The 9,956-nt window shown below is 47.6% G+C and overlaps 1 pseudogene; it reads right to left on the reverse strand.

Moving 5' to 3' along the window:
* Nucleotides 1-6,420: 6,420 nt before the first annotated feature.
* Nucleotides 6,421-9,621, reverse strand: LOC136996711 (perilipin-3-like; annotated as a pseudogene).
* Between the last annotated feature and the right edge of the window lie 335 nt (nt 9,622-9,956).

A 9,956-nucleotide genomic window follows, 5' to 3' on the forward strand; every position in this document is an offset into this window, starting at 1 on the left:
GTTTGCAGCAGCAAAGGGCAACTGCGTTATTGATCAGGTCAGATGCCTGTGACCCTCACAGGCATCGGGGGTGGGGTTGAACAAGCCACACAAAGGCAGTATTGGAATTGTCACAAGTTCATGCTTGATTTGTAAGGCAATCCGAAGCAGATTTATTGACCCCCTTTCCTCCTCTGCAGGGCAGAGGGAAGCAAAACAAAGCTTTGTAGGACCTGTCTGGTCCTACTGCCAGGACCTGACAGAAGAGGCCTCTGGCAGGAACCTCTGCAAGAAGGAAGAGTGAATGCCGAGGCCTGCAGAGGTTTCTAACTGGAAAAGCACCAGTGCGCCCCATTTGGGAGCATGGATCACTGCAAAATGCTGCTATTGAAAGCAGCCCTGCCCTTCTCCAGCAAATAAATGCCTTTTCTCAGCTGCTCCTAAACCCATCCTGATCTCACCTGATCACCTCACCCTGTCCAGGGGCACAGGATCCAACTCAGAGCACATCAGGTGTATCAGAGCACAGGGAATTCCCTCCAGGGTTAGCACTCCAGTGCACCGAAGCATCCAGTCTTTCTCTGATGCAAAGTAGGGACAAGTAATAGGAAAGAGGGGATAGGGCTTTGCAGTATAAAAGCACAGGGCCAAATACTAACCCACAAAATAGAATTCCTGCCTGCTCACATCAGACAACAGCTGGAGAAAGATCAAGCAGAGTAGTTCCCACAGCCTGATCCTGCTCCCACACTGACCAGTCACGATAGCATCATTTCCCAGCACTGAGGGTAGAAACATCATCCCTTTTCCTTTGCAAATTAATTCAAGTCAGCTTTGAAGGACTTAAGTTCCCCAGCCAAGATGACTTAAGGTCATATAAAAACTAGAACTCACAGGAAGTTTACACCTAATCCAGGCCCCAACTAGCAAAGCAGCCCTTAAGGGAGGTCACAAGCTTATTCTTTAAACAGAGTGTTTTCTTACAGCAGGCAACAGTACAGTTTTTGTAGAAGAGGTGACAGTATGAGTGCATCAAGTAGCATGGAAATAAGAGGGTGAAATTAAGCTCCTTGCAAACAACTAGAGAGCCTTTGCCTTTCAGCACTAGCCAAGAACTTTATAGAGATTAGTCTATTACCTTCATGACAAGGCTGCTAACCAGAGATTTGTGAAAGTGACAGCTTTTTAGACCATGCCCAAGGTAGTCTTCACCCAAGACCAGCACACTCCCTGACCTAGAAGTCAAGCATTTGAACAAAGAGCAGGGAACAGAGAGAAAAAGGTAGAAGTGCATGAATACAAGTGGAGAATTAAATAATTAAAATATTAAGCAAACTGGCAGAGGGAAGTGAGGTGGCATCTAGGAAGAGGCAAACAAGGAGCAAGTGGCCCTTTGATTGCATTTAAAGTTCAAATCAGCCTACAACTGAGTTATCACATGTGGCCACAGCATAGCCAGGTGTCGGAGTGGGAGACGAACCCGGAGTAACGACGGAGTCTCAATGTGAGTATGATCGTTCTCCCTTTATTCAAGCTGTTACAGAGTATATATAGACAGGCGATAGAGCATGTGCTAGCAATAGCTATATGATTGGTTTACAGTCTCTGTTCACGTGCCTAAAGCGAATATATGATTGGTGCAAGGTTGCTGTTCATGTGGAGGGGTCTGTCGGCACCCTCCTTGACTTGTTTACCACTACTTGCCTTCCCCCTTCTGTAACGGTCCAGGGATGTTCAAGGACAGCTCGCATACACGTGGGGCCCTCCCTCCATCGTGAAGACAGGATTGCTCACTTCTAAGAGATCATGCCCCTTTTCGCTTAACCATTCTTCCACAGCCAGGGAGAAATAGCAGGAGGAAAGGGTAAAATATAATCACTTGGGTTATAACTGTCAGAATCAAGGAACACCACATCATTCCCAAGGGCCACTAAGAGCCGAAAGAGACATCTCAAAGCATTTCTACTGTGCTGGGGTGCTTGGCGAGGATTGTCACATTACTTTGTGCAGAAGTCTAAAGAAGTTTGTATAATTCAAAGCATAGCTAGTCAGAAAAACAGGTTTGGATAAGATTGAGAGCAGTCTCGATGCTCCCCACCGAGTTCAGATGAGTTCCACTTTAAACCATCACAGAAAGCCAGTCCATTTCTTCTGCATCCATCTCTTTCCACCTTCATCATTCTGCTGCCTCTGCAGCATGGATGAGACCAAGAGAGGAAGAACTCACAAGAAAGTCACACACCATTCCTAGCCACAACTAGTCTGGTGAGAGTTTTGCCCTCCTTGCTACATCTAACAAATCTCAGCGGTTCCCTAAACCTTCTGAGGTTAAATACAGGAGAAGAGGCACATAGACGCTTCCACTCAGCCTACCCTTCCTAAGCAGAGCTTTAGGAGCTGCCATGAAGAGGATGGCTTAGCCTGTTGCAGGCCATAGAAGCTCTAGCAGTACTACAGAAGAGCCAAAGCCATACAGGTGCTAGGTTGCCCCCCACAAGGGCCAGCACAGGGAATACAAGGAAGATCCCAGCTGTGTGCACAGCTTGAGTTTTCACCTGCTAGCACCTGGAGAGAGGCCCAAGGGTGGCTAGGGAGCAGCATAAGACAATGGCTCCTTCAGGTTACAAGCTGGATGTACAGCAACCAGGAGAGAAAGGAAAAGACTTTCTGCTCTGTTCTCTTGGGCTTGTCTCAAAAAGATCTCAGGAATGCAAGTACTTTGAAAGTCTTTCCCCTAAAGCACCAGTTTTATTTGGACACAAAACCTGGGCTAGGACTGCACAATGGGGCTTTGACTTCTGCAGTTTCACCTCTCTGTAACATCTGATAGTTGGCAGCTCTCTCTCAGGGTGCCTTGAGTAAATGAGGCAAGGTGGGAGCAGGGACAAAGGTAAAAAGTGCTATCTGGTAGCCCTGAGCCCTCAAAAGGCAGCCACAGAGATTCCCACCATTCAGAGCATCTCTTAGCTGGGAGAAGAGAGAATTGAGAATTATAGATTTTAAAAAGTCAAGGTCTTTAAGGAAAAAAAGTGATTGTTTTTCCCCTGACATTTGGGCAGTTCATTGCTTTAAAGACATCCTTGAGGGGCATTGCTCTGGAACCTTCTAACTGAAGAGAAGGAATTACTCATGCTAGCAATCATCCTGTTTGCTTAGCACAAAGAGGTCATATTCACAGAAACAGTTTACCTCCAGTATGGTTTAGTAGTCCATGTTTTTTCTTTATAAACTCAAACATCCAGAAACATCCTTCAGGGGGAAAAAAAAGAGCCCTTCAGAGTGATTCACCTTCTCCCAGTAGGAAGAGAACTGGGCACCAGGCTCCCAGGGTAAGAGTAGCCATTACTGTGTATAGGAAATGGAGTTAAGCAGTAAGTTAGAATACGCCCCAGTGATCCATAAGTAGACAAATCATGATTTACTAGGCTAAGCATAATATTAATCTGACATGCTGCAATATTAAAATCAATATAGCATATGGGAATATGTAATTATTTCCTAAGAAGCACTTTTGTCCAAGGAAGTTTAAATAACAAGGTTCAGACACTAAGGTAGCGAGGTGCAGCTTTGCTGTTGAAGAAGAGAAATTGCAGCAGATTTCCTACTGAATAGCAGGACTACTTCTGCTACTGCTTACAATTAGTGCCTCACTTCCCTCCCTACAAGCTCAGCTATGATGATCTCAGGCAGACTGAAGCTGCCTCTCCTTGAGCTCTTTGCCAGGGAGGAATTGCTTGGCAGTAATCAAAGCATCCAGAGGAGAGATGACCCCTGCAATTTATCTCACATCAGATCTCGACAATAGCTTGGCCTGGCAATTGTCATTGGCTTATTATTTTGTCTTCAATGAGACCTAGTGGCTACACATGAGAAGCAGAGTTTGGGCTGTTATCTGATAGTCTCTGAAGTGCTCTGCTCAGTGAAGCTGGACCTGGAGCTTTACCACATCAGGGGATCACATTGTATCAGTGGAATGACTGAACCAAGACTAAAGGGCCACATGAACCTGCCATGGTACAGTCCTAAGCCATTACACACAGTAATGTGGGGATAGAAGTGTAGCTGGAGCAGTAGCCATTTCTGCTTAAGAGAAGAAAAATAGAGGAAGAGTTCTTCCTCTAAACCCATACTTACTTCCCACAAGGGGGCCTCCTCCCCCGTCCCCATTTCTAACATCTAAGAAAAGGGAAGCTAATATTGGTGTCTCTGGCATTAAGTCTGGAGGAAGCAGCACTCACATTGGTAACAGATTCCACTTCTTTCCTTGAGAGGAAGGCAAGCCATACAGAAGAGAAACAAGTATGACTCTTATTATGCCAGTCCCTCACTCCCAATGGCAAGCAAGGCATTTGCTCTGTCCTCCTCAGCTACTCCATAGTCTGGTAAGTCCGGGGTGGGGGGAAGGGGAAGCTGTTTGGAAGATGGCTAAGCTTGGTAGCTGAAGAGCTTTTGGCTCAACTGGAGCACCTCCTGGCTAGGAGATGGTGGTGCCAACAGGACCAGCACCAGCAAGTATCTGTCACCGATGCTTTAGTGATTTCCCATCCCAATGGGTCCGCATCTTTCCCAGGCAGCCACTCCAGCAGTCCACTCTCCCACCACAGACCTTGAAGTCTTCACCAGATAGAAGACAACTATAACTCTAAGAGGGGAATTAGGCATAAGAGGTGTGGCAGAACACAACTACCCCCCCACACGCACACACACATCTCAGGCCCAAAGTGTGGCAGAGCACAACTACCCCCCCCATCTCAGGCCCAAAGTGTGGTGAAGCACAACTATCCCCCCCATGCACAAACACCTTATCTCAGGCCCCAGCTGACCTCAAATAACTGACTGCAGCCACAGCTGACCAGGAGGAACTAGGTGATACTGGTTGCAACTGGTGAGGCCAGAAACAGGCATGAGAAAAAAAAAGGTACAACTCCACACCAAATATTGTATGACCATGAGTCAAACTCCGTGCCCATAAATAGCGCTGCAGCCTAGAGCCCCTTGAGCTCTCCTGCACAGCAGCAGGCTGCACGGCGGTGAATCTCCCCTTAAGTTGGGACTCCTCTCAAGGTTACTCTCCTGGAGTTAAGAGAGCCTCCAACAAGAAACTGTTGGAGTGGTAAGAAACAGACTCGGGCACTAACAAATGTGCAGTAAGATTTGCTTGCTATGACTACACTGTATGGCCATCTTCAATAAATCTGTTAACTAATAACCAATAACCTTCTCCCCCTCCCCCTTCACCCCCACAACAAGAGGCCAAATGACAAAGGCTGTCAGGATCCTGAAAGCTCCCCACAGCTTTTCCAAGTGTTGGGAAGCACCAGGAGGACACATGCCTGCCACCAGGCCTAAAAATGAGAAGGCATTATAGCTCAGCCTCTCCCAGGCTAGTACCAAAGCTCACAGCTGTACTCCTTATTGTTCCACTGCTGGTTGACCACTTCTTGCATTCCTGAGTGCAGTATCCCAGCATCAAGATATGTTACCCAAAACACTTAAGGCCTGAATACTTGGATAGCCAGCAGCTGATGAACTAGTTTTGTGCATCCCCATTGCTGAAGGCAGGCTCTGAAAACTTCTGGGACAGGCACAAGCACTGCTACTGTTTTCTGTGACAACTCTTACTCTGCTACCCAAGACCCAGGATGAGCATGCTCAGAGTCTCCATAGCAGAACTGCAGGCTTGCTCCTAGGGCACAAGTCCAGCCTCTACTTTGCCCAGAACCAAGGAATAGGAAGATGACTACCTACTCCCTTACCTCCAGACCTATGGAAATTGCAACTTGGAAGCATCTTGGGAACTTGAAGACCATTGCTTAGTTTCAGAAGCCTCTATTTTCAGAACTCTGTCCACATACTGCATTTTCCAGTTCCTTAAGTGATACTGCCTTGTTCTGCACCAGAGCTTTTGCAGGTAGAAGAGCACAGTTCACATCTGTTGATCAATACCTGTTCTTGCAGCCTCTCTCCAAAAGAGAATAGAAGGTAAGCTTTCCTGCATGCAGTAGTTGTATTTGAAACAGTTATAACCTAGTACAAGCAGCTTCTAGGAAGACACTTCTAGAAATTGAACACTAGCTGAAGGCTTTAGACCAACAGCAGTCATTGTGCTGAGCATAGACACTGTCTGGGCACATTGGTGAAGGACATATCATGAACTCCTTGCTAGAGAGGAGGAAGCATTGGATGCTTCAGCTGTTTTACTTCTGGCCCAAGTATCAGCCCCTACTCCTGAATGGATCTACAGCCATTTAGGAAGTGTGGCCCTGCTACCTCACCTCCCTCAAGAGTTCTTAAGACTTCTTACTTAATTCATCAATACCCAATAGTCACCACAGATGTGACATCTCACCCTCAGCTGGAATGGTGCGTGTGTAAAGTTATCCCAGAAAAGACTCCCCCCAGAGCTGAGCCAGGCAGACTGTGTTCAGAGCCTTACTCCCTTTACATGAGGGTGGCAGAGGTTTCATGGGTCCCTGCTCCTACTGCCTGTGCTTCCTTCTCCTCCCTTGGAGAGAAGGGTCCCACCAGCCAAGAGAGAGGCATGTTGTTCTTCAGGTAGTCCAGCAGCTCCTCCATGTACTCCTGGATCACAGCCAGCTTCCCCTGGCTCTGGGTCAAGATGCTGCTGGACAAGTCCTGGAAGGAGCTTGCTGCTGAGAAAGCAGCATGAAACTCCTCTAGGTTACCAAGAGATTGTTTCACCTTATTCTGAAGGCTTGAAGGCAGGCCTTGGATTGCAGATACTATTTTACAGCAGGTGATCTGCAGCTGATGTGTGATACTGTGTGCCATGAGCAGGGCCAGAGACTCCATCTCCTAGAAGGAGGCAGAAAGGAGAAGGTCAGAGGAGCAAGTTACTTTAAGAAATCAAGCAGGGAAAGGGTGAATCAGATCCCTCTGCTTCCCTCCCCATGGGCATACCTCTGGCTTTGCAGAACTTGCATCTCCACTCTCCCTAGGACACTTCTTACTCCAGTCCAGCCACATCTGGCATAGTTTCTCTTGCCCTTCCTGAAGCTTTTGGTTAAATCCTTGCTTAAACACTTCAATCTGGGGGAGGGGGGGGGGAATCAGAGTGTCTCAAGACAGAAACCTGCTGGTCATCAACACAGCTGTCACTGTCATAGTGAGGTTGAGACCAAGTCATACATTTGGCCCTGTCCTGCTCTCCAACAGGGAGGCAGAGCTCTACCTACCAGTTCAATGATGCAGTGAAGCTGTGCAAGGGCCTCCTGCATGCCCTGCCAGGCCCGCTTCATTTTATCAGTTGAGTGCAGGTAGGCAAACTGGCGGAGTTCATCAGAGAGAGACCCCAACCGCACAAAGTACCTCTGCTTCTCCTGCTGCTGCTCCATAGATATTATGTCTGTGCCCTCCCCAGATGCTGCCAGTTTGGCTGAGGAGAAAGACAATGCCTGTAAGTGTCTGACCAGAGATGCTTAATAAGAAAACTAAACAAGCATCAGGAGAGCTTGGACTATGAGCCAGGTAGCCTCCAACATAGCACTTCCTATTAGTTCTTAAACCCATTTCAAAGATGAGAAAACAAGGTTGGTATCCCCATTTTGATGATCCTCATTAAATATGCAGGCATATATGCCACTTCCTGACCTAGTTCCTCATTTCCAATAGGCAGACTGAGGTCATCTCCTGTTTCCTCCAGCACAGCTCCTGCTCTGCTCGCAGCCATCTGGCACACTCTGGAATCTGTAACCACTGCCACACTGCTGGTCACTGCAGATCTGGCAGCCTCCATGCCACTCTGAAGAACCTCCTTGGTTGCATCTATCACCTCTGTCACTTTGCTGCTCACAGCATCCTATGCATCAGCCACTCTGGATGACATTAGCTCTTTTGTGTCAGAGAGAACCTACGGAAATAGGTTAGTGTCAGATAAGAACTGCAGTGCTCTGTGACCCGGTCCCTGCTGGACCAAGAAGAGTCTTCAGACAGTATCTCCCGTTTGCTTTCTTACTCCTAAGAGAGCTCACTCTATGCACTCAGAGATTTGTTTCCTCAGGAGAATCTGAAGTACTTCTATCCTTGTGAAGGCCAGCTCTGCCCCCCTCTTCCAGCCAAGGAGGGCATAGCCTTTGGTTCTTACCCGGTCCATTGACTTTTGAAGGAGAGGGAGCTTCTCCCCTACTTTATCCAAGCCCTTGAAGGCATATTCATTTGCCACAGCAACTGCAGAAAAGAGGAGGTGTCAAGACTTGGGTTTTCTACTATTTCATCTTGCAAGTTCTGCCTCCCCGATTATGCTGCCTTGCAGGGACTGTGGGTAAAGACTCCCACTCAGGCAGATGTGTTTTGATGTAAACTGGATTTGCTGAGCACCTTGTCTTGGTTTCCACTGCTGCTTGGTCTTGAGCTAAGTCTGTTCACTTTGAGAATAACCAGTCCCCACTTGCACTAGCAAGAACATAGCCACATACTTTGGAGTCCCACCTGCAGCTTGTTTAGTTCTTGACCAGACAGTTGCTTAGCTCTCACTTCTGCCCTAGCCTCCATGTCCCAGGGATCTAGAATCACACAGTAAACAGGAGGGGGCCCACTCTGGTCTTAGAGTTAAACCAGGCCTGTCACATCAGCTGTTTTGTCAGACCCTTGCCATCAGGATCAGTCCCTCTCCCTCCATGAGGTTTAAAAACTTCTCACATGCTGAGGGTCTAGTTCTGGTTCTTGTTTTTTTTTTTTGTTTGTTTGCTTTTCCCCCCCCTCCCATTTGTGGGGGTTGGGGGGGGGGGAAAGGCAGCTCCACAGGAAACAGGACCATTAGTAATGATAGCCCTCCAAGTGGGGCTTTTCTTCCAGCCCCCATGGGCTTCTAAGAATCAAACTACAAGCAGCTGTCACCTAATACTTTGGGCCTGGCAAGATCAGTTTTAGGGTAGTCAACACCTGAGTCAAATCCAGTCCTTCAGGAAGAGACACTTCTTCACGCTACTCTGATTAGGACTCAGCCTTTTTTGCTTTACTTGTAAGTCTGGAGCTATCCCTTTAGTAAGTCAATGAGAGAGGTGCCTTTCCACACCCAAGGGCTCCTTTCAGGGTTGGAAGGAACCAAAGAGTTAGGAGTCCCTCTGGGAAGGGGATTTGGCCCTCACAAGCAGGTGTAAGCCTCCCCACCACATTACCTTGAGGCTCTAGTGTAGTCAGAACTGGTTGCACACAGGTAGCTGTGGCTTCAGTCACACTCTTCACTCCTTGCTCTGCTGCCTCACCCACAGATCTGATGTAGGGGTGGCTCTCCTTGGTGGAGACATAAGCTGTAGAAACCACATCACAGGCAGAGCTGACCAAGGTCAGGTTAGCCACCAGATTTATTGCAGCCTACAAGGGCAAAAAAAATAAAACAAGCCATGAGGCTTCCAAGCCTGACAGAGCTTTCTATGCAGCCCTGCACCAAAGCTTCACCTTTCTGCCTGTTCAAGTAACCTGGTCTGGTTGAAGGAGAGCAAACCACAGCTCATATTCACTTCAAAACCTGCAACTCACTAAAGAAACAAGCTGTGGAACGCTATTGATATTTATGGTTGGTCCATAACAGAAAGGTTTTCTTCCAATACAGAGTCTTCCAAGGGACAGAGGAGAGTGTAGACAGTCTCAGTACTGCTAGAACCTTACCCAGCTCCAGTTCATTTGACATAGTTATTAAACAGTTCCAGGAAAAGCTTTATCAGAACAGGATCGCATTGATGTTAAGCTGGAAGACTCCACACTAGTCAGCAAGACACACGCTGCAGTCCACAGAGGCAAGTGCATCAGGTTTTGGGGCCCCCAAGACATGGGAGCCATTCTACGAAAGCATTGCCCAGGCTCTCAACTAGAGATGTAGAGAAGCATCACTCCTAGGCAAGAGCCAGGCTATTTTGCTTAATCTAGCAGGTTATTTACAGGGTCTTCAGGCCTGCTCTTTTGGCTGTGCCACCACTCATTCCCAGAGAAGCTGCAGGGCACAGGCTGAGCAGAAGAGA

Source organism: Apteryx mantelli, unplaced genomic scaffold, assembly GCF_036417845.1.
Source record: "Apteryx mantelli isolate bAptMan1 unplaced genomic scaffold, bAptMan1.hap1 HAP1_SCAFFOLD_65, whole genome shotgun sequence".
In the NCBI taxonomy this organism is placed as follows: Eukaryota; Metazoa; Chordata; class Aves; order Apterygiformes; family Apterygidae; genus Apteryx; species Apteryx mantelli.